The sequence below is a fragment of the Mastigoproctus giganteus genome, chromosome 2, assembly GCF_048544385.1.
Source record: "Mastigoproctus giganteus isolate SK-2022 chromosome 2, ASM4854438v1, whole genome shotgun sequence".
Taxonomy (NCBI): domain Eukaryota; kingdom Metazoa; phylum Arthropoda; class Arachnida; order Uropygi; family Thelyphonidae; genus Mastigoproctus; species Mastigoproctus giganteus.
Window position 1 is genome coordinate 133,748,790 of NC_143576.1, and position 22,564 is coordinate 133,771,353.

The 22,564-nt window shown below is 37.6% G+C and overlaps 1 protein-coding gene across 1 annotated transcript in view; it reads left to right on the forward strand.

Moving 5' to 3' along the window:
- Positions 1 to 22,564, forward strand: part of LOC150089578 (DNA (cytosine-5)-methyltransferase PliMCI-like) — a 596,839-nt gene that overhangs the window by 61,183 nt on the left and 513,092 nt on the right. The window lies entirely within an intron of this gene.

Consider the following 22,564-nt stretch of genomic DNA (forward strand, 5'->3'; position numbering starts at 1 on the left):
TATACTAAGTGGCAACTACCTGCCACTGGATAAGAGTGAATGTGATGGTGCTTTGCAGCACGTGATCAGGGAAGGGGGGATAAATCAAGCGTTCTTGGAAATGACTCGCAAATTATCGCTCAGCTGTTGTATTCAGTTGACAGCTGCTGCAAGCATTGTCCACGTGTACACCTTACCTCAGTTCTTTACCTGCATTGCTTTGTTTTTACTGTGTTTTTACTTTGTTTATACTTTGTTTATTACTGTGTGTAATAAATAAATGAAAAATGAATGACCTTGAAGCGTCTGCAAGATCGGGCAGCCCGAAAGCGAGTTTCAAAATTAAAGCAAAAAAATTGTGGATTATTTCAAGTAAACTTCTCAAAAATAGTAATTTGTTTTGTGTTGTAATATTTTTGTGTTTAATTTTGTGTTATATAATGTTCTACATTCAAACTTTATTGCTTTCTACAGTATTTTGTTTACTTATTCTTTTAGCTTACCATATTCTTTTACTTTTTATAATTTTTACTTTAAAATATTGTTTTATTAATTTGATATAAAAAACAATTTAGTTAAAATTTTGAATTAGTAACTTTAAATTGAAACTACTACTTTAAAGATAGCTTCTGGTTAACCTGGACTGAGTGCGGTCCTGTCAAGTCCAGATTAACAGGGTTCTATTGTATCCAAAAATTTAATAATTTTTGTTATTTAAACTTGTATATTTTTGATTCTGTTCAGAAATAGAACTGTTTAATGGCTTCTTTTTCATTTTATGAATTGCTTCTATCTAAATATGCATTGTTTCTTTTTTCTCAGATATGTTTGCAGGTTTAGTTTTACTATTGCTTGCCAGTTCCTGGCCTTTTGTAATGAATAGATCACTTGTGTACCTACCTACACTGCTTTTCTCAGTTTCAATTTATTCATAAAAAACTCAGAAAAATATTTGTGAAACTAGTATTAATAGTGGCAAATGATGCAAAAGCAAGCTTATACAATATCAACAGAAAAAAAAAAAAAAAAAGCAACGCTACCCATATCACTTATCCATCCTGCTAACAGTCTTCCTTGAATTTATTCCAACTGCCCACCTCTGCAACACTAGTTGGGGGTTTGTCCCAATAGTTAAGCTCCCACTGGCTGAAGGCAAATTTCTGTCCATCTACCCTTTAAATTTCTACCTCCTCGTACATAGACTTAGCAAACAGCATGATTCCATCAGCTATGAGCTTACTCAATCCATTAAAATCCTTAAACTCTGCAGTCAGATCTCCTAACAGTTCTACAAATTGATAATCTGCACTGCAATTTGTAGAACTGAAGCCTTTTCTGATAAGAGTACCCTTTGTTTCTCTCACTAATCTTGTTGCTCTTCTCTGCACCTTTTCCACCACATCCAATTTCTTTCTAAAATGAAGCCTCCAAACCTGCATGCATGTGCCCAAGTTGTGGCCTGACAAGTTGAGCTAATCACCTCCTTATGCCTGCTGACAAAATTCCTTTTTATCATTTACAAAATCCCATGAGCTGGCTTGGCAGCCTGCCAGCATTGTTCAGGCAACTTCATACCTGACTGCAAAATTACCCCCAGGTCTTTTTTCATTCTCCTCTTTCTTGCGTGTGATACCACATTAAGTAAGTACCTTGCATTTGTGGATGTTAAAATTCATTTGCAACTTCTCACTCCATCAACCTAATTTGTTTAGATCTTGTTGCAGTAGCATACCTTTATTACTGTGGTTAGCCACCCTGTGTCATCTATAAACTTAGACATTAAGCCTGATATACCTTCATCAATATCATTGATAAATACTGAAAATAACAATGGGCCTATCACTGAACCCTGGGTAACTTCACTAATAAGATTAGTCCATGGAAGCAATGCCCGTTGACTCTGTCTTTTCTACTAAATCATCTCTTTATCCCTAGTAGCAGCTTGCCCTTAAATCCACAAACTTCCAATTTGTATCTAGCAATTTTTTTTTTATGTGCAAGAGTATCAAAATCTTCTCTGAAATCTAACTACAGCAGACTCTTGATTTACCGGGACACTTAAAGACTCCAAATTAAAAAAAAAAAAAAAAAAAGAAATCAACCAGAAATCATAAGATTCAAGTAATAACTAGAACAGGTATAAACAGTTTTATACCTGTTTCGCAAGTCTTAAATAAGTGACAAGAAGTGGCATTATAAGTCGCAATGGGAGAGTGTGCCTATTATCTTGCAACACCTGCTGTCTTCACACCCACTGCTCAAAAAAAAAAAAAAAAAAAAGAGAAAAAAAGAGAGACCTAATGTTTAGTTTGTTTTAGTGTGTCGTGTCGATTGTTGTGTTCTGTCACACCGCAAAAGGACATTTTGTTTCGTTATTTATGTCAGGGATGTTAGAAATTTTTTTTATTTTTGTTGTTTAGAAATTGCAAAAATGATGGGCAAATGCAACAGTTGTGCTTTCAATTAAACAAAAACCTGAAATTATTCAAAGGTTTGAAAACGATTCATCTGTTAAATCTCTAATTAACCATTATAACATTGGTGCCCAAACTATATGTGACATTGTAAAAAATAAAGGCAAGCTATTAGATTTAAAATCAACATTGTAAAAAAATAAAGGGAAACATCGTTATTGGACACGCGAGTAGTGCATGGTAAGTTATTTAGTTTTTTATTTATCCCCATAATTTTTGCATAGGTTGCTGAACATTTTTCAATACAGTAAGTCCCTGATTTATGTAGCTTTGGACTTGCATTGTGTTATTTATATTTTTTTATATGACTGAAGATTTCAGTGAAGGGGATATACATTTCACCATAATAACGTAAAAACCCACAGAATTCCAGCTATTGGTATCGCAAATGTAATAAGATCAAGTTTACTTCCCGTTTATAATGAATTGCACTAACAGAAAAGCCCAATAACCCAGAAAGTGCAAACTGTTTTTATTGGTTTATGGCAGTTGACCTCCAGAAATGAGCTTTAGTAAAACATGAGCTTGGGGTGATAATAGTGAGTTTTTGCCGGCTAAGAGTTACAGTGGTTACAGTGGTACTAGTAAATCTATCAAGAAAAGGAAAGTGACTGAGTTGGACCAGAAAATTAAAATAATAAGGATGTATGAAAATAGCCAAACATTAATAAGTATCGTGTGGAATTCAGATTTGTCAGTGGCAACGGTAAACACAATAAAGGAGAAAGACAGAATATGAGAAGCGGTGAAGTGATCGGCACTAATGAAGTAAACTATAATAATCACGGCTATGAAATATATATCAGTACAATAACGTTTTTTCTTCCTTTTATGTTTTCTTTTCTTATGTGCCACTCGGGCTACTTCACTGCTGTCCCAAGATAAAGTTTTTAATTGATTTAATTAAATATATAACTATTTTTCTTCATTATTCCGAGGATGTTGTGGTTTTTGTAATTTTGGCATATCAGAGATATAGCAGCAATATTTTATTAGTCATTCTCTAGTAATGTTAAACTTGACTTAAGTAAGAAGTCCTGCTCTTACGTACGTCGGGGACTTGCTGTATTTTTGGATTAATCGGGAAATCGATTATCTGAGAATTTTTTTTTTTACCTTTTATCCCGGAAAATCAAGAGTTTGCTGTATATGATGACAAAATTATTTTTTGCAACCTTTTCCTTTGTTATTGCATCAGTGTCCAATCAGATTGGTCAGATAAGACTGCCCCTTAACAAATCCATGCTGTGACTGCAGTATGACTGCATTATTATGTAGATGGTCTTGCAGTCCTTTAATTCCTTCTATTTTCCCTGGAACAGAATTTAAGCTAACAGACCTGTAATTACTCATGTCACCCTTTGTGAATTGAGATACATTCGCATGTCTTCAGTTCATAGGGACTTCTCCTGAATCCGAAGATGCTCTTATAATTATGAGATTAAGGTTTGCATAATTTGTTTGCTGCTTCGATTAATATAATTGGATAGATCCCATCCACCCCAGGTGCCTGTTTTACCTTTAGCTTTAACATTTTCCTCCACTTTACTCTCAGTTATCACAAAATCATTCAGCTCCGTTAGTATTTGATAAACTACAGGCATCCCTTTCTTTAAAGAATTCTTGTGTGAATGTAAGATCCAAAATACCTATTCAGTTTGTCAGCAACCTGAACAGGATGATTCATCCCCTTCCTTCTGGTATTTACATAAGTAAAGAAGTTCTTGCTATTTTTTGATTTACATTCTTTAACAAAGACTTCTCATAATCTCCCTTAGCTTGCCTAAACTCCTTTGTAACTTGATTATGAACCATTTTATATAATTTATATTCATTTATATTCATTCCTTAATTTATATTTAATTGATATTCCTTGCATAATTTATATTCATTCCTTGCATTTTTCTTCTCTGTCGTAAGTCTCATTAGAGACCTTCCTACAGCATTTCTTAGTTGGTATGAAAAGGCTAGTAACTTCTACTATTACTTCCCTGAATGCTTCACATTTAGAATTTGTTATTGGTAATGTAATCAGCTGATCCCACTGTATAGAATTTAAAAACTGCCTGGGATTACTGTAATAACTTTTATGAAAGCAACATACATCTTTAAGTAAAAATCTACATTAATATACTGTGATCACTGCCAATTATTGGGGATTTTATCTGCAGTTTTGTAATGCATGAAAGGTTGCCGCTGATAATCAGGTGATGAGTATTCATTTCTCTTGTTGCCTCTAATATGCTTGTGTAGAAAACATTCATCCTATAAATTTACGATGGTCTTGCTACTCTGTGGGTGACCAACACACAGGGTCCAGTCATTATCCAAAATGTTAAAGCCTACCATTGTAAGACATTCTGATTTACTAGCCAAGTTAGATTTGATAGATATTAAACTTGAATTTCTATAGATTTTGTAATTTTCAGGAAATATGTATGAAAGGAGGATGTACCAGAAAATGGAAGTCAAGGAATAAACAAGGAAGAAGAAGAAAAGTTGGTGCTGTGTGTGTGTGTGTGTGTGTGTGTGTGTGTGTGTGTGTGTGTGTGTGTGTGTGTGTGTGTGTGAAGTTGGACAGTAAGTGGATGTTGACTGACTGCAGAGTGTGTTTGGACTGGTTTGGAGGAGAGAGGAGGAATTAGAGAAGCCAATTCAGAAGAAGAGTGCCCATCGAAGTATCTTTATAAAGGCATGCAGCAGAAGCAGAATGTCTGTGAGATAGGGAGTGGAGAGAGACTGTTAGAGATGAGCCATTAATTAACCTAACTGCCCTCTTCTGAATGGAATCTAGCAGCCTGAGAGGTTTTGGGGGCACCCCCCCCCAGATGTGGGAACAATATTCCCACATCATGGTAGGGCGGATTCGCGATTTGTACAGAGTGAACAGCCGTTTGGAAGAAAAGCAATGCCAAGAGTGAAAGAGAAAACCAAGTTTTTTAGAGGAAGCAGTATTTGTAATGTGCTTGTGCCAAGAGAGATTAGAAGTCAGGGTAATCCCCAAGAGAGATATATCATCTTGCCTAGAAATCGGAGTGTCACGAAAGATAAGCATAAGAGCAGAAGAATCTTTTTTGCTAGATATAAGACAAGAATGAGTTTTAGAAGGATATAAATCAATTAAGTTGTCTTTGCTCCACTGGAAAATTACCTGGAGATCAGCATTTAAAGAATTGCTAGCGTATTCAAGAAGTTGAAGCTGATTGAGCAGGGCGAGGTTTCCCAAACTGGAAAGTGGAATGCAATGTGCTATCATCGGCAAAACTATGGATAGGATTTCCGGTCAACGGAAGAGGATCATTAATATACAAGAGGAAAAGAACTGAACCTTGGGGGATACCAGCATTAGTGGAGAAATTAGAATACAGAGCTATCTACCATCACCCTCAGTGAGCGGTCAGAGAAAATACTGGATAACCAATTACAAAAAACAGTTGGCAAACCATAAGATGGAAGCTTGTTTAGAAGACCTTTATGCCAAACATTTCAATCAAAAGCCTTTGAGATGTCAAGAGCAACTGCTTATGTTTCACCAAACTTTTACATTAAATTCGTCCGTAACATAAGCCAGAATATCATCAGTGGGTTGACACTGGCAAAATCAATACTGGAGATCATTGATTAGACGGAAGATTTCTAGATAGTTTAAGAGTTGGCAGTTAATTGATTTCTCCATTACTTTAGAAAGTGTAGAAATAATTGCAATGGATGATAATTGGACGGGAGGGATTTGTCACCCTTTTTAGGGACTGGCTGGATATGAGCAAATTTCCTAGCAGAAGAAAAAACACCTTTGGAATAAGAAAGTGAAAAAAGCCAGAAAAGAACAGGAATAAGTTCAGGAGCACAGGTTTTCAGAACAAGTGGAGAAATACCATCAGGACTTGTAGCTTTCTTTGCGTCAAGATTTGTCAAAATCCTTCTGACATCCTTTTGATGGAAGACCACAGGAGGCATTGAATGGAGCATTTTGGGAATCTTGGGAGGTGTTTTACTAAGATCATTAATACGTAAGTTGGAAGAAAAATGGGATGCTAACAGGTCAGCTTTATCCTTGGCCAAAGTGAAAACAGAACCGTCTGGTTTTGACAGAGGTGGGAGCAGAGATGGGCAAAAGTTGTGGCTAATAGCTTTGGCAAGAGACCAGAATGCTTGGCTATCATTAGGGCAAGAAGCAAGTTTTCTACTCTTAGACTGTTCAAAATCTAGTTTGGACTGATTAATAACTGCTTTACAATTGTTATGAGCTTTGGTGTAGGCAGAAAACGAAACTGAAGAATTGGAAACAATCCATTTACGAAATGCAACATTCTTCTCTTGAGCACTTAGCACATTTATTGGAAAACCAAGGTTTCGATAAAGGACGAGATTTTAAGGTGGAATGTGGAATAAAGGATTTCATTCCTACAAGAATAATTTTGGTGACACGATCTGAGCAAACATTGACATCAGAAAATTTGAAACAGTAATCCAATGAAGGAAAAGAAGAAAACAAATCTTGCAGGTCATCCCATTTTGCATTCTTGTAATGCCAAACAACAAAAGGTTGGGACTAGCCATGAGATGAAAGCTCCATCGGAGAAGAGACAATCACCAAGTTGTGATCTGAGTTGCCTATAGGACCACTCACTTCGCCTTGGTACTTAGAAGTTTTGTTTGTGAGAAAAAGATCAAACATGTTGGCTGTATGGTTAGGATTGGTTGTTATTGTGATAGGTAAATGAACAATCTGTGCGAGGTCATTAGTAATAGCAAAAGCCTCAGCATCTCATGTCTGTATACTAGAAAACGGAAGCCGGCTGGAGTTGTGAACATTAAAATCACCAAGCAAAATTTCCTCACTGTTAGGAAAGTTGGACTGGAGAAAGTCAAGTTGCAAAGAGAGAGGAAGTCAGAGTTCCAGTTGATTAGTTGGGAGAATGGTAGAGACAACAGATGAATTTGAGAGGAAGTAGAGAGATTTTAAGCCAGAGAAGATTGAAAAGAGGAGATTCCAAGTTACCAATTCTCTGACAGGGAATATCGGAATGGACATATGCAAAATTACCACCTTTCAGGCGAAAGGAATCATACAGCTAATAATTTGGGCAACTGAGATGAACAGTGGTTGAATCAACCGATAACTGGGATTTTGTCAGAAAAAGTACACGGGGGTTTGGCAGACTGTAAGTGGAAAAGGACATTATTGAGATTAGAACTGAGACCACGAATATTTGTGAAATGAACTAGGAAGTGTTTTGAAGGTTTTGATCTTTTCGCAGATAAGTTTACTCTATCAGTTTGACAATTCATGGTGTATTCAATAGTAAGAAAAAGTGGGTGGGGACAATGCCGTCTGAGGTAATGAAATTTTTGGATATGGTAAGAATATACCCAGATCCTTGACATAATGTTCGCTTGACAATGCCCCCTGCATACACGCTACTCGGACTCCCTCCAGTCATTATCTGGCAGAGTAGAGATAGCAAGATTATAGCACTAGCTGATCCGGAAGCTTCCTGGAGAGTTACTAATAGGTTCGGTCCGGTGAAATAACTAGCGACTGGCCGGCGAACAACGTTTTAGAGCTGTACCTTCGAAATGTAAGGAAGTTTGGATGTCACCATGGTGTTCATCATAACGTCAAAAGACATCAATCATACTGGAAGATGAAAGAGATGGGGGAAGATTGACTGGAACTTAACTCTGGAGAGTAAACATGGGTTCCACCACTTCAAGCCTCCAATAAGCAAAAGTGGTGATGTTGTGCCGTATGATGAGAGTCATCTACCACCTAGTATTGCTTGGTAACACAGAGCCTCAGCATTCCTTCGTCTGGTGTGGGTGCCACACCTCGACCCCTGCTAGTTCACACCTGGGTAATCATCCACAGTGTGCTTGGGCATGGGGGGGTTATATCCAGGATTATTAACAGTCCCACATTCGTGAAGGTGCAAGCAGATTGCCAGGACTTTGCTGAAATTGGGTCCACTTCACTTGAGTGTCACCTGAACATCAGTTCCATCAGCATTTTATACTTACAAGTAGCATGCACAGCTTGTCTGGCATATCTGAGAGAGGTGCCTCCGTACCCAGGTGGGCAGGAGCAGCAGTGCATCGCACACGCTTCTTGATTAGACCGGAGTTCGAGCCTGTGACCACTCAATGCGGAGGATGCGAAAAGGTCAGGGAATGACTACTGCATATTCCCGGAGCAATATGGCGTTAGTTACTAATGCTCCTAAAATCCAAACAACAACAATATCTGATAGAATGTTTGTGACTGCATCAAGGATCAACCTGGAGGTCAGCATTTAAGGAATTGGTCGTGGATATTCGAGAAGCTGAAGCTGTTTGAGCAGGGCAAGGTTTCTCAAATTGTAAAGTGGAATGCAATGTGCTATCATCAGGAAAAATATATATAGTATTTCCAGTCGATGACAGAACGTCATTAATATACAAGACAAAAAGAGTGGGAGGAAGAACTGCACCTTGAGGAACACCTGCATTAGTGGAGAAGTTAGAAGACAGAGAGCATCTACCATCACCCGTAGTTGAGTGGTCAGAGAGAAAATTGGATACTCAATTTCAAAAATCAGTTGGCAAACCATAGGTAAAAAAAAAAAAGGTAAAGTGCAGCCATTATCAACCCACTGCAGGATGGAAGCCTCCTCAACAATTCATACTGAGGGAAATGGACCATAATCTGCCATGCTGGTCCAGTGCGGGTTGACAGATCGACCGTATTCAGCAGTCAGGGGCTTGAACCCGTCTACTCAAAGAGCGTATGCTACTGCACTCCCGCTCTTGACCACTCGGCTACGGAGGCCCTCAATTTCAAAAATCAGTTGGCAAACCATAGGATGGAAGGTTATTTAGGAGACCATTTTGAAAGGATTTGAAATATCAAGGGCAACTGTTTGAGTTTCACCAAACTTTTTCATTGAATTTGTCCATAAGCCAATGTTGTTGTTATTATTATTATTATTATTAGCATTAGCCATATAGTATAAGGAAGCTTGAGTCTTATGCTGCACCAGCCAAAAAAAATTTCCAAATTACCCTGAGAGAAAGAGAGAGAAGTAGAAAGGAATCACCAAGAAAGAGAAGAATGATGATATCCAGCTTAGGACCCTGGGTGTGCCAAGTCCATACTCACCAGAGCCCCTGAGGTTTATAATATAGGTAACATTGGGTAACATAAGAAACGCACCTGGGGTGGATGGGATCTATCTAGTTACATTAAAGGGCGGCAAAGGAACTAAGCAGACCCTTAGCCATAATTATGAGAGCATCCTTAGACTTAGGGGAAGTCCCCATGGATTTTAGATGTCAAATGTATCCCCAATTAACAAAGGGGGATCTTTGTTATGACATGAGTATTTACGGACCAGTTAGTTTAACTTCTATTCCGGATAAAATAATGGAGTCACTTGTTAAAGAGGCATTGCAGGATCATCTAGACAAGACTGCAGCAAGAATTCAGACACAGCATGTGTTTGTTAAGGGAAAGTCTTGTCTGACAAATTTGATTGGCTACTATGATATGATTACAAAAAATAATTTTGATATATACAGGCACTCCCCAACTTAAGTAATACTCGACTTCTGTAAATTCGACTTTATGTAAGTTTTTGCTGGCTGGTGTAAACTTAAAAATCGTGGAAACGTATTTTGTATCCCATAGGAATAAATGGAGGTACTGTGAAAACATCGTATTGTGACGAACCCAATGACACTGATTTTTTTGGTAATTTGTTCCAAGACCTTGGAAGTTGAAATTTTCGCTATATAACTGAGCTATTTATCTCTCTAAAAGGGCAGTTTTATATTGGAGTGCTACCCTTTCATCGTTATCATATGTACTGCTATAAGAATCAATTTTAAACGGCTTTGTTGATATGTTTCTAAAGAACATTTCTGGAGGTTACGAGTGTTGAACGGAAAGCAACCAATGGAAAGTGCAAGTGGTGGCAGTGCTAGGAAACAAATTGATTTAGAAATTAAGATGAAAATGATTAAGAAGTAAGAAACAGGGCAAAGTTTGTCATTTATTGCATGGGAATTAAGTCTCGTTGCTTCAACTGAATGCTATTCCAAAGCACAGTGGGCGTATAAAAGAACATGTTAAAGGATCAACACATTTAAGATCAACAGTGATCACAGCATTTAGATGCTATATAGAAGATGAAAAAGCTGTTAATAATATGAATGTAAAATGAAATTCAGAGTGCCCCTGAGTCTAATGGCCCTTCAAGCAAAAACAACAAGTATTTATGAAGATTTTAAGGATAAGTACGGCGAACCCCAAGTCAAGTTTCTGGCAAGCAACGGGTGGTTTAATAGGTTCAAGCATCGCACTGATTTCCACAATGTTAAAGTATGCAGTGAAGTTGCCAGTGCCGATTTTGCAGTAGCAGAGAAATTTTGTCATGTTGGGAAAAAACCCCTTAATTTAGAATAAAAAACTCCTTCTAGATTTCTGCCGCCCTCTACCTCTGCAGCGGCCTACTTATCAGCTGGAGACGTTGATTCTGGCAACGATGCTTGAAAGGCAAAACTTGCTGACGTTATGCCTGGCCCCTCCTTTTTTTGTAATTTTATGATTTAGAAATTTTTGTAATTACACACTTCTGTAATTTTTTATACGCATGAGATAAAAAAAAAAATTGAATAAATATTTCTATTTACATGTTTGTTGAACATTTCTTTTTTGCTTCAATCAAATTCAGCACTCAAAGTTGTGAGTGCTGATAAGCCTTTAGGGAAATTCCGACTTATGTAAAATTCGACTTACGCAGAGTTCCATGGAACGAAACCCTTACGTAAGTCGGGGAGTGCCTGTATTTAGATTTCAGGAAAGCTTTTGACACTGTTGAGCATGGAAGACTACTGTACAATATGGTATTAACGGTAAGTCCCTACAGTGGATAAAATGGATGAGTAGGAGAAGACAGAGTGGTAATCAATGGATGCTGCTCTTCCGGACTAATGTTATTTATTAGTGGAGCCCCACAGGGTTCAGTGTTCGGCCCACTGTTTTGTATATTTATCAATGATATTGATGAAGGTTTATCAGGCTTACTGTCGAAGTTTGCAGATGATACAAAGGTTGGCAGGGTTGTTAATGACAGTAATGGCAATGTGCTACTGCAACAGGATCCAGAAAATTTGGGCAAATGGGCTGAGAAGTGGCAACTGAAGTTTAACATTGACAAATGCAAAGTACTGCATATGGGTAGAAGTAACCCCAGAGGAACATACTAACTGTGTGGTACTACACTTAGGGTGTTAGAAAATAAAAAAGGCCTGGGAGTGATTGTGCAGTCAGATATGAAGTTTTCTGACCAATGCAGACAGGCTGCCAGAGCAGGTCATGGGGTATTGTCAATGATATACAGGAATTTTGCTAGCAGGAAAAAGGTGGTGATTATCCCTTTGTATAAGGCAATGGTCAGCCCTGCCTTGAGTACTGTGTACAGGTCTGGAGGCCTTATTTAGGAAGGTGTAGCGTTGCTAGAGCATGTACGGAGAAGGGCAACAAGATTGGCGAGGGGGAATGAAGGGGTCCTCTTACCGAGAAAGGCTTAAGTTCTGCAAATTGCAGCGGCTGGAGACTAGGCACCTGTGTGGTGATCTGATTGAGGTGTATAAGGCCTTGAATGGGTTAAGCACGCTGAATTCTGATGGGATTCTTCCACTTGCTCAGATTACGAACTTGAGGAGGTATAAATTCAAATTGAGGAAAGGCAGTTGTAGAATAGATGTGTGGAAATTTGCCTTTAGCCAAAGGGTGGTTAATTGCTGGAACAAACTTCAGTCTGTCATTGTGGAAGTTAGAGAGCTTAAATAAATTCAAGGAGGAACTGGACAAACGTCTAGAGGGAATGGTTGTGTGAAATTGTTTTTTTTTTTTTTTTTTTTGACTGATGCTACATAAGGGCATATTCTTGCTTTGTTGCATCACATGCGTCTATTACTACAAGCCAACATATCACCAGTAGATCAACATTGACAGAATTCATATTGCCGATCATTGATCAGATGGAAGGTAGAGCTGCAGACGATCTAAAATTTTGGACTGGTTCAGTTCAAACCTTTCTCAACTGGCTCGATTTGCAGTCTGGTTCAAAAGGCGATTTTGACCAGAGGTTTGGTTTGTGGTTCGGTTCAGTTAAGTGTATCATCTGAAATAATTTGTAGTTTCTTAGTTCATTAATGATAGTTATAATATCACATTATAATAAAATATTACTATAAAATCTTATTTTAAATAAAAGTAAATTATATTAATAATATATTTGACAAGTAATAAATTTGGATGTTTTTAATTATCATTTTAATAATTAATCATTTTAAATCTGATTGAAAAACAAGCAGAAATTACCAAAACATTAACTCTGAATATTAATCTCTTCTTGTATTCAGTACTCATAAACGTATACAAGAGAACGTTTAATTTGGAAATAAAATAATTATTCAAACAAAATTTTTAATATAATTTAATAATACTAAGTATGGCAGATATTTACATATATAAAAAAAAATCACGGAAAATAATCACAATAAAACTTTTAAGAACAGAAGAAACATGAATTACAAATGAAAATTATTAGTTACTTCGACAATGGACATAAGGAATTAATGTATCAGAATAATTTTAATTTGAAAATTGATCATGAAATCTTAAAAACAACATAGAATATATAGGTAATTTGAAATTAATTATTTAATTTTAAAAATTAAATGGCCTCCATTAACATTGAGCCTAAACAACTGCTCTTATTAGTCAAAATGATCTTTAATGTAGTAGTAGTAGTAGTAGTAGTGGCATGTGATGCAAGAAAGCAAGTGTATGAGCTTATGAAGCATCAGCCAAAAAAAAATCACACCATTCCCTCCAAATGCCTGTCCAGTTCCTCCTTAAATTTATTTAACCTGTCAACTTCCACAACGACAGATGGAAGTTTGTTCCAGCAATTAACCATCCGCTGGCTAAAGGCAAATTTCCGCACATCTATTCTATGTCTGTCCTTTCTTAATTTGAATTTGTGCTCCCTTAGGTTCGTAATCTGAACAAGTGGAAGGATCCCATCAGAATTCAGCGTGCTCAACCCATTCAAGGCCTTATACACCTCAATCAGATCACCACACAGGTGCCTAGTCTACAGCCACTGCAATTTGCAGAACTTAAGCCTCTCTCTTGGTAAGAGGATCCTTTCATTCCCCTCACCAATCTTGTTGCCCTTCTCTGTACACGCTCAAGTAAATCTACATCCTTCCTAAAATGAGGCCTCCAGACCTGTACGCAGTACTCAAGGCTTGGCCTGACCATTGCCTTATATAGAAGGACAATCACCTCCTTCTCCCTTCTAGCAAAATTCCTATATATATCATTGACTAAACCCCATGACCTGCCCTGGCAGCCTGTCTGCATTGCTCAGAAAATTTCATATCTGACTGCACAATTACTCCCAGGTCTTTTTCATTTTCTACCCCACTAGCCCACTCTTCTACCACCTTAAGTGTAGTACCACATAGTTGGTACGTTTCTCTGGAGTTACTTCTACCCATATGCAGTACTTTGCATTTGTCAAGGTTAAACATTCAGTTGCCACTTCTTAGCCCATCTGCCCAAATTACTGTCATTAACAACCCTGCCAACCTTTGTATCATCTGCAAACTTCGACATTAAGCTTGATATACCTTCATCAATATCATTGATAAATATACAAAACAACAGTGAACCTAACACCGAACCCTGTGGGACTCCACTAATAACATTAGTCCAAGAAGAGCAGCACCCATTGATTACCACCCTCTGTTTTTTTTTTTTTTTTTGGTAGTTGTTGGCGCATAGGCTTCTGTGGCCATAATGCACCTCCCAAGGTTTTTGTAGTACTTTGATCCAAGCCCGAGGCGGGAATCGAACCCGCGACCTTTGGGTTGCCAGGCAGGCACTTTACCCACCCGGCTAGCCCGGTCGGCTTCCCACCCTCTGTCTTCTCCCACTTAATCCTTTTATCCATTGTAGCAACTTACCCTCAATACCAATCTGCTCCAATTTGTACAATAGTCTTCCATGTGCAACAGTGTCAAAAGCTTCCTGAAATCCAAATATATATCAAAATTATTTTTTGCATCCAGTTCCTTTGTAACCACATCATAATATCCTATCAAATTTGTCAGACAAGACTTTCCCTTAACAAACCCATGCTGTGTCTGAATTATTGCTGCAGTCTTGTCTAGATGATCCTGCAATGCATCTTTAACCAGCGATTCCATTATTTTACCTGGAACAGAAGTTAAACTAACTGGTCTGTAATTACTCGTGTCACCCTTCGATCCCCCTTTGTGAATTGGGGATACATTTGCACATCTCCAGTCCGTGGGAACCTCCCCTGAGTCCAAGGACGCTCACATAATTATGGCTAAGGGTTTGCTTAGTTGCTTTGCCGCCTCCTTTAATATAACTGGATAGATCCCATCCACCCCAGGTGCTTTTCTTATGTTTAACCAACAATTTCTCCTCCACTTTGCTTTCAGTTATTCCAAAATCATTAAGTATCCTGCTACAATTTGATAACCTTCTGCCATTTTCAAACCTTAATAATTCCTCATGTGTGAATGTAGATGCAAAATACTCATTCAGTTTGTTTGCTATCTGAGCAGGATCATCAACAGTCGAACCATCGATGTCAAGTGCACCAATCAGATTCATCCCTTTCCTTTTAGAGTTTATATAAGTAAAGAAATCCTTGCTGTTTTTCTTAGCATCTTTTGCCAAGGATTTCTCGTAATCTGCCTTCGCCTGCCTAACCTCTTTGTCACCTGATTACTGACTAGCTTATATCTGCCATAGGCTTCTGGGTCGCTTGATAATTTATATGCATCCCATGCATTTTTCTTCTTTGTTACGAGTCTCATTAGTTCATTAGATAACCATTTAGGCCTAAACCTTGAACAATATTTCTTAATAGGTATGAAACTTTTAGTAGCATCCACGATTAATTCCTTGGATGCTTCCCACTTAGAATTTACTGTTGGTAACATCGTCAGTTTATCTCACTGTACAGAATTTAAAAACTGTCGGAGACCACTGTACTCACCTTTACGGAAGCAAAAACCCTTTCCTTTACCCCTGATGGTAATTAAATCTTTAAGTAAATCCCACATCAGTACACTGTGATCACTGCCACCTACTGGTTCCTTTATCTGCAAATTCTTAATACACGAATGATCACTGCTGATAACCAAATCAAGAGTATTACTTTCTCTGGTTGCCTCTCGAACTTGCTGTTGCAGAAAACAGTCATCCAATAAATCCACAAAAGTCTGACTAGTGTGTGAGTGAACAACCCACAAGTTCCAGTTAATATCTGGGAAGTTAAAATTCCCCATTATAAGACATTCCGATTTACTAGCCCACTCTATGTCGGAAAGCATCTTTCTACACTTGTTCATGTGGCAGGAACTGTGAAGATTACTTTGGCTAGCTGATAAAACTCTGGGTGACTAAACTCTTTTGCTTTCCAATATCCTAAGACGCTTGTTTTTGTAGGTACCCTTTCGATATCATCAAAATTGTTCAGATGAACCATTAATTTCTTTGTTTCCACTATCTCTCTTTTTCATTTCTTTTTCAAATAACAGCTTTTCGTGTCACCCATAGTTTCACCCATTACAATATTATTTGGAATTTCACCTGAACTTTTTGTTTCAGCATTTTTTTCTGTAGATTTCAGCTGGCACAAGCTATCAAATATGTCACATAAATGCTCCTTAGCTTTCTGTTTTTGGCTGTTATCTAGTAATATTTGGTACCTGGGGTCCAGATACATACAAGATAAAAAAAAAGTCTCACTTTCCATCAAATTTACTTCTTGTACAGGGGGGGGGGAGGTTACCACAAAAGATGACAATTCGTTTTCAATTTTTCTAACTTCCCTTTTACATTTCATCCATGTGTGGTAAAAATCAGTCATTGCGAGCTGCTCTGACTGCAGCACTTCACATGCTTCCCTAACGGGTTCCAAAACTTCTATAATATTTTCAATCTTTTGCCACACACTTGCTGACAAATGCAATTCCTTTATGGACACATAAATTAATGCATAATTGTTTTAGCTCCACAAGACGTAACATATTAACAGTGGAATTCCATCTGGTTTAGCAGACTAGTATTGGTTTCCTACACTTTTCTCTTTTAATGTGTATAAGGATAAAAGGGGATGAAAGCAGCTTTTTCACCATTGCTTGTGCTTTAGCCAAGGGAACTTTCATTTCATCATGTTTCAGAACATCTTTAACAGCCAATTGAAGAGAATGTGTAGCACAACGAACAGATACCATAATACCCTGAATACGTAGATCATGGAAATTTTCTTTACATATATTTGTATCACCAGAGTCTACAGTCTTAGATTCTTTGATATCTTCAGTATTATCTTCCATATCAAGCAAGTAATTTGAATGACCTTATCATATTAGCCCCGTTTCCATTGTTAAAGAATACACTTGTTCTAATTTAATTTCAAATTCTTTCAAGACACTCGGAACTATTTTGCATAAATTACTGCTCGTAAACTGATCATTCAATTCTCGCATTGCAAGTGTTTTTAGAACAATCTTGTAACAATCAAAAATTTGGACATTTATTCCCAAAATTGACATCTCAAATCGAGTTGCAGTATGTATTTTCAAAGAAATTAATCTGCCCTTCAAAACAGTACTTCAAAGCTGTAAGTTCTTTATGTGAAAGATTAGCTCATCTTTTTCACTCATCTTGAATATTTTGATGATTTATCTGAAGTTTATTACCAAGTCCCATAACAATTGGATCCAGTAATTTTCGGAATCCAGTCTTCAAGCAGAGAAAATGGTCTACCATTTACAGTCACTAGTTCTATGCATGCATCTTTAACTATTTCTGCAGGTATATCAACCGATACGATTTTTCTAACAGTAGATGTAACAAATTTTGTAATAGTAGGTAGCTGTGGAGATTCTATTTTTGTTTTCTTTTTTAAAACATCCTCATAATCGGCTACATGCTTTCTTTTTAAATTTCTCAGTAAGTTTTCTGAATGTTTTCCTTTCAAGTCCATTTTACAAACAATTCATTTACTCTTTTTTAGCATTAATTGAGGCATGATGCAAGAAAGCCAGCTTATACAGCTTCAGCCAAAAAAACCCCTTCCCATTTCGCTCATCCGGTCACTCCAAATGTTTGTCTAGTTCAGTTTTAAAATTTATTTAAGCTATCAACTTTCACAACCACAGATGGAAGTCTGTTCCAGCAATCAACTACCCGCTGCTTAAAGCCAACTTCCGCACATCCATCTATTCTACAACTGACTTTCCTCGATTTGAATCTATGCCCCCTCAGGTTCTTAATCTGAGCAAGCGGAAGTATCCCGTCAGCATTGAGCCTGCTCAAACCATTCAAGGCCTTATACACCTCAATCAGATCCTCGCAGGTGCCTAGTCTCCAGATGCTCCAACTTGCAGAACTTAAGCCTTTTTCATATGCACCCCCTTGTTCCTCTCGCCAATCTTGTTGCCCTTCTCCGTACTTGTTCTAGCAACTCTACATCCTTCCTAAAATGAGGCCTCGAGACTTGTATACAGTACTCAAGGTGTGGCCTGACCATTGCCTTATAAAAAGGAATAATCACCTCCTTGTCTCTGCTAGCAAATTTCCTGTATGTCATTGACAAAACTCCATGACCTGCTTTGGCAACCCATCTTGTCTGTGTCACTGTTATAATGAAATTTTTTGTGGACAGGATGCCCTTTTCTGCTGCCATTCATTGTTATCTGAGGGAGAGAAAAACAGAAATAAATATTTATTTTTAAACTGTTACAAAAATAATATTTAAGAGACGTATGCTAACAACTTGTTGTAACTCAATAAAGGTGAAGTTTGCCAAATGCTCCAATCAGAAACTACCAAAGTATGTACATAAAATGAACCAAAAACATTATCATTAAATTACTTAGAATATCCTTTATTTCTTAAATATTATGCAGAACTTAACAGTAAATAAGAGTGCATAATCTTTGATTAGCAGCGGGGCTACATTATTTATCAATAATGTGATAAATACTTAATGTGATAATATTTATCACATTATTTATCAATAATGTGATAAATAAAAAAAAATTGAATATTAAAAAATTCAATAACAATAAATAAGAAAATTGAATAATCAATTAAAAAAATTGAATAACGCACAGGTTTGTGCAAATGCAGCGTATTAGTATGCAGCAATTCTAAAAAAAGCTAAAACTGCATCGTTTTAGTTATATCTCATATTGTGAATACCTTCACAACGAGTTGCCATGATATTGCACTACTTCAAATAAGTAAAGCTTCTCTAGTAGAGAAGACTATTGTTACTTATTTTCACTGGGCACCACCACCCAGACCTCACCGTTTTAAGGCTTGTTTATATATGTGTGTGTGGGTTAATAACTCTACTATCCACTTGTCCCTGTTAGACTTAGAAAAGCAAAAAGTAGAGGGGAAAGTAATAGTAGGAATTGAAGAGGAAACGAAATGGTGTAGAAGAATGAAAGGGACAGTAACTCCTTCAACTCACACCACTTAAAAAAACTCAAACTCCTCGGAGAGGCAACCCTCCCCCAGTAGAAAAGACTGTTGTTGCCTATTCTTGGAACCTCCCACCAGCATCAGGCTCCCCTGGTGACTGTTTCAGGGCTATTTGGCCCTCCTTCGGTGGGTAGGTACCATGGTGATGCATGTGATGATGACAAAACAGCTGTGAAGTATAACTCCACAATATGAGAGATGGCTGATGGTGTATACAAAGGGTACTAGGAAAGTTTTGCAATACAGCTTTGTTTTTTTAATTTTTTCAAAGTAATTTCCTCTACATTCAATACACCTCTCCATCCTCCGAAACCAATCTTTAAACCAGTTCTGCCAAGTTTCACTAGGGAGTAAAGCACACTCGTTGTCCCAAGCCCGTAGAAGGTCCTCATCACTGGAAAACCGCCTCCCTTTTAGCTTCATTTTCACATGCGAGAACACTGCAAAGCCGCAGGGAGCAAGGTCTGGACTGTAGGGAGGGTGCTCGAGAAGTTTCAGTCCTGTCGTGGTCAAATATTCGGTGCAGGCTTAGGCGCGGTGAGCTTTAGCATTATCGTGATGGAGGTACCAGGTGTCCATTCTTGACTTTGGCCGCAGGTTCTTCATAGATCCAATGACTTTAGGCAGGCATTGTTCAGTATACCACTTAGCTGTGACTGTCTTCTGCGTATCCAAAACGACATGTTCCACAATTCCACTCGATTTGAAAAATACAGCTATCATTTTCTTCTTTACAGTTCGGGATTTTCTGACAATTACGGGTGTGTCGTCATCATCAAAGACCCAAACTTTGTTTTGATCCTTGGTCGGCAGATCGTAATAGTACAGCCAAGTCTCGTCACCTGTCACGATGTTGTTCACATACCGAGATTGTCCCTTATCAAACTTTTTTAACATCTCCCGGCACCAAGTCACACGTCGTGTCATCTGCTCTTCAGTCAGTTGATGCGGCACCCAGAGAGAACAAAGTTTCTTCACGTGCGATTGATCTTGCAGAATCAAACGAATTGCTGGTGCATTTAGGCCCAAAGTATCCTCTATCTGTTGGTAGGTCACTCGTCTGTTTTCGTCAAGCATTTTCCTCACAGCAGTAACGTTTTCCTCCGTAACTGACGTTCGTGGCCTTCCCGGCCTCTCAGAATCCTCCAGAGTGAAATTTCCCCTTTGGAATTCTCTATACCACCTGAATATCGTTGTACGATGTGGACAATCATCATCTAGTGCAAGAGTTATTTCTTCTAAGCACTGGTCTATGGTTAAACCACGCACGAAATTACACCGCGAAACTGTCCTTATCTCATTTCTTGACCACGATGCCATCGCAAGCACTTTACACTCTCACTACTAATGAATAACTGAGCCCATCGACTTGGCACGGCGGCTATTATGCACGTATGAACATGTCTCAACATGCAACAACAAGCAGCTTCCTGTGATTCACTGTTGCGTCATATTGCAAAACTTTCCTAGTACTCTTTGTAAAGTGAATTAGACTGAAGCACTTTTAGGGTTTAAGCCTCAGGCTGCGAAAGAATTTGACAACATACAAGTTTGTGCAAAAGGAGCAAATCAATAAGCAAAAAACTCGAAAAATATAGCTAAAAATGGCATTGTTTTAATTATGTCTCATATTGTGAATATGAGAAAATGAGAAAAAATTGAGTATTTAATAAAATATTAAAAATAATAATAAATAAAAATACTGCAGAGAAGTTTTCCATTTATGCACATAATTATTAGAACTATATTAATATTAAGCATGCTTAGATATACTGAAGATTCTCTGTAATTCAGTGTATGAGTTTCTCATCATTACGATTCAAAATATCGAAATAAAATAAAAATTCGTCCGATATAAATGAGAATTTCCAGGAGTTATTATAATTTAATTATTATAATAATTAAAATAAAATAATACATATACACTTACCGAAGACACTTCTTTTGGGAATGCTTCCTCCAAGATGTCCACATGTAACCAAATATCGCAGCTAAAGTACACTATGCCATGGCAGAAACAGGAATGATGAACCCTCAGAACAAAACTTCAGAAACTAAACATGGTAATCTTTTTAAAGAAAAATGCTAGTGAGTTATTCTCAGTACTAGGCCCTTTCACTGATTTCTACGCCCTGTGGCTCACAGAGTCCCTCCGTGACTCGTTTCTTGGTCAAAGTGAAAAAACTTTCCCTACCCCTGAGATGGGCTGCTAATCCGATGCAGTGCTTTTCACGTCTTCTTAGTAACCATTCTAGAATCCTGGTCATTGACCTGTAGGCCATAGTCAATGCTTGAACCAAAAACTGAACCACTTTTCCAAAAAATGTTGGTTCGGTCTGCGGTTCAGAAAAAAAAAAAAAAATCTGTTCAGTGGTTTCGGTTTGGTTTTGGTTTGGTTCCCAGTTTCAAAAAATGGGTTCGGTTCACAGTTTGGTTCTGTTTAGAGCTCTGATGGAAGGTTTCAAGGTTGTTTAGGATTTGAATGGTACATTAATTGGATGAGAGGGATTTGTCACCCTTTTAAGGAACTGGCTGGATAGGAGCAACTTTCCAAGCAGGAGGAAAATCACCAGTGGGATAAGAAAGTATAAAAAGCTGACACAGAATAGGAGTAATGTCAGGAGCACAGGCTTTGAGAATAAGTGGAAAAATAACATTAGGATCTGGAGCTTTCTTGGCATCAAGTTTGTTCAGTGTTATTTTGTCATCCTTTTGACAGAATGGCATTATGATAATTTATCTAGCACAGCAGCCGGAAAATGAATTTCATAATTGGAAATGCAAATAGTCACAATGGCTACAACATTAAACTGAAGAAGTCTTAAAAAAATAAAGCAAATAAAAAGTGTAATGTTGCCTGCCATTGAAATTGAATGTATATATCAGTAAACTACTAATTGGTGTTTTCAGATTGCTTAATGAATGGATGGCATAACAGTAATTGATCTAGCACCCTGGGAAAACAAACTTCATAATCAGAAATGACAATGGTCCCCAATGACATCTGACTGAAAGGACTACAAAAAACAATGTTGCCTGCCATTAGCCACATATCGATAAACATTGATTTAGCTTTTTAGGAATTTTTATGTGAAATGTGAATAATGGCAGTATAATAATTGCCCCAGCACATTGGGAAGACAGATTCTGAAATTGGAAATGCTGTTGATTGTGGTAGCTGCCATATTGGACTGGACATGAAATTTTACGATGTTGCTGTGGTTGGGAAAACAGACCGCAGTAGATTCAGGACCAACATACTACAACATTCCTAGTCTTAATCCATTATTACCATAATTCATTGGATTAACCAATGAGTTAAGGTAATAATTTATTGCTATCCAGCTGAGGGAACTAGCACTCTCTACTTGTTTGGTATCTGTCTTCCATTTTTCATATCTGAAAAATTCATCTGGTTTTGTTTAAGAGTCATGTTGTGGTTATCATTAAACTATTCTACCCATTTTACTGTCCTTAGTACACTTTTGACATCAGACTTGAAATGTCTTCAGAAACA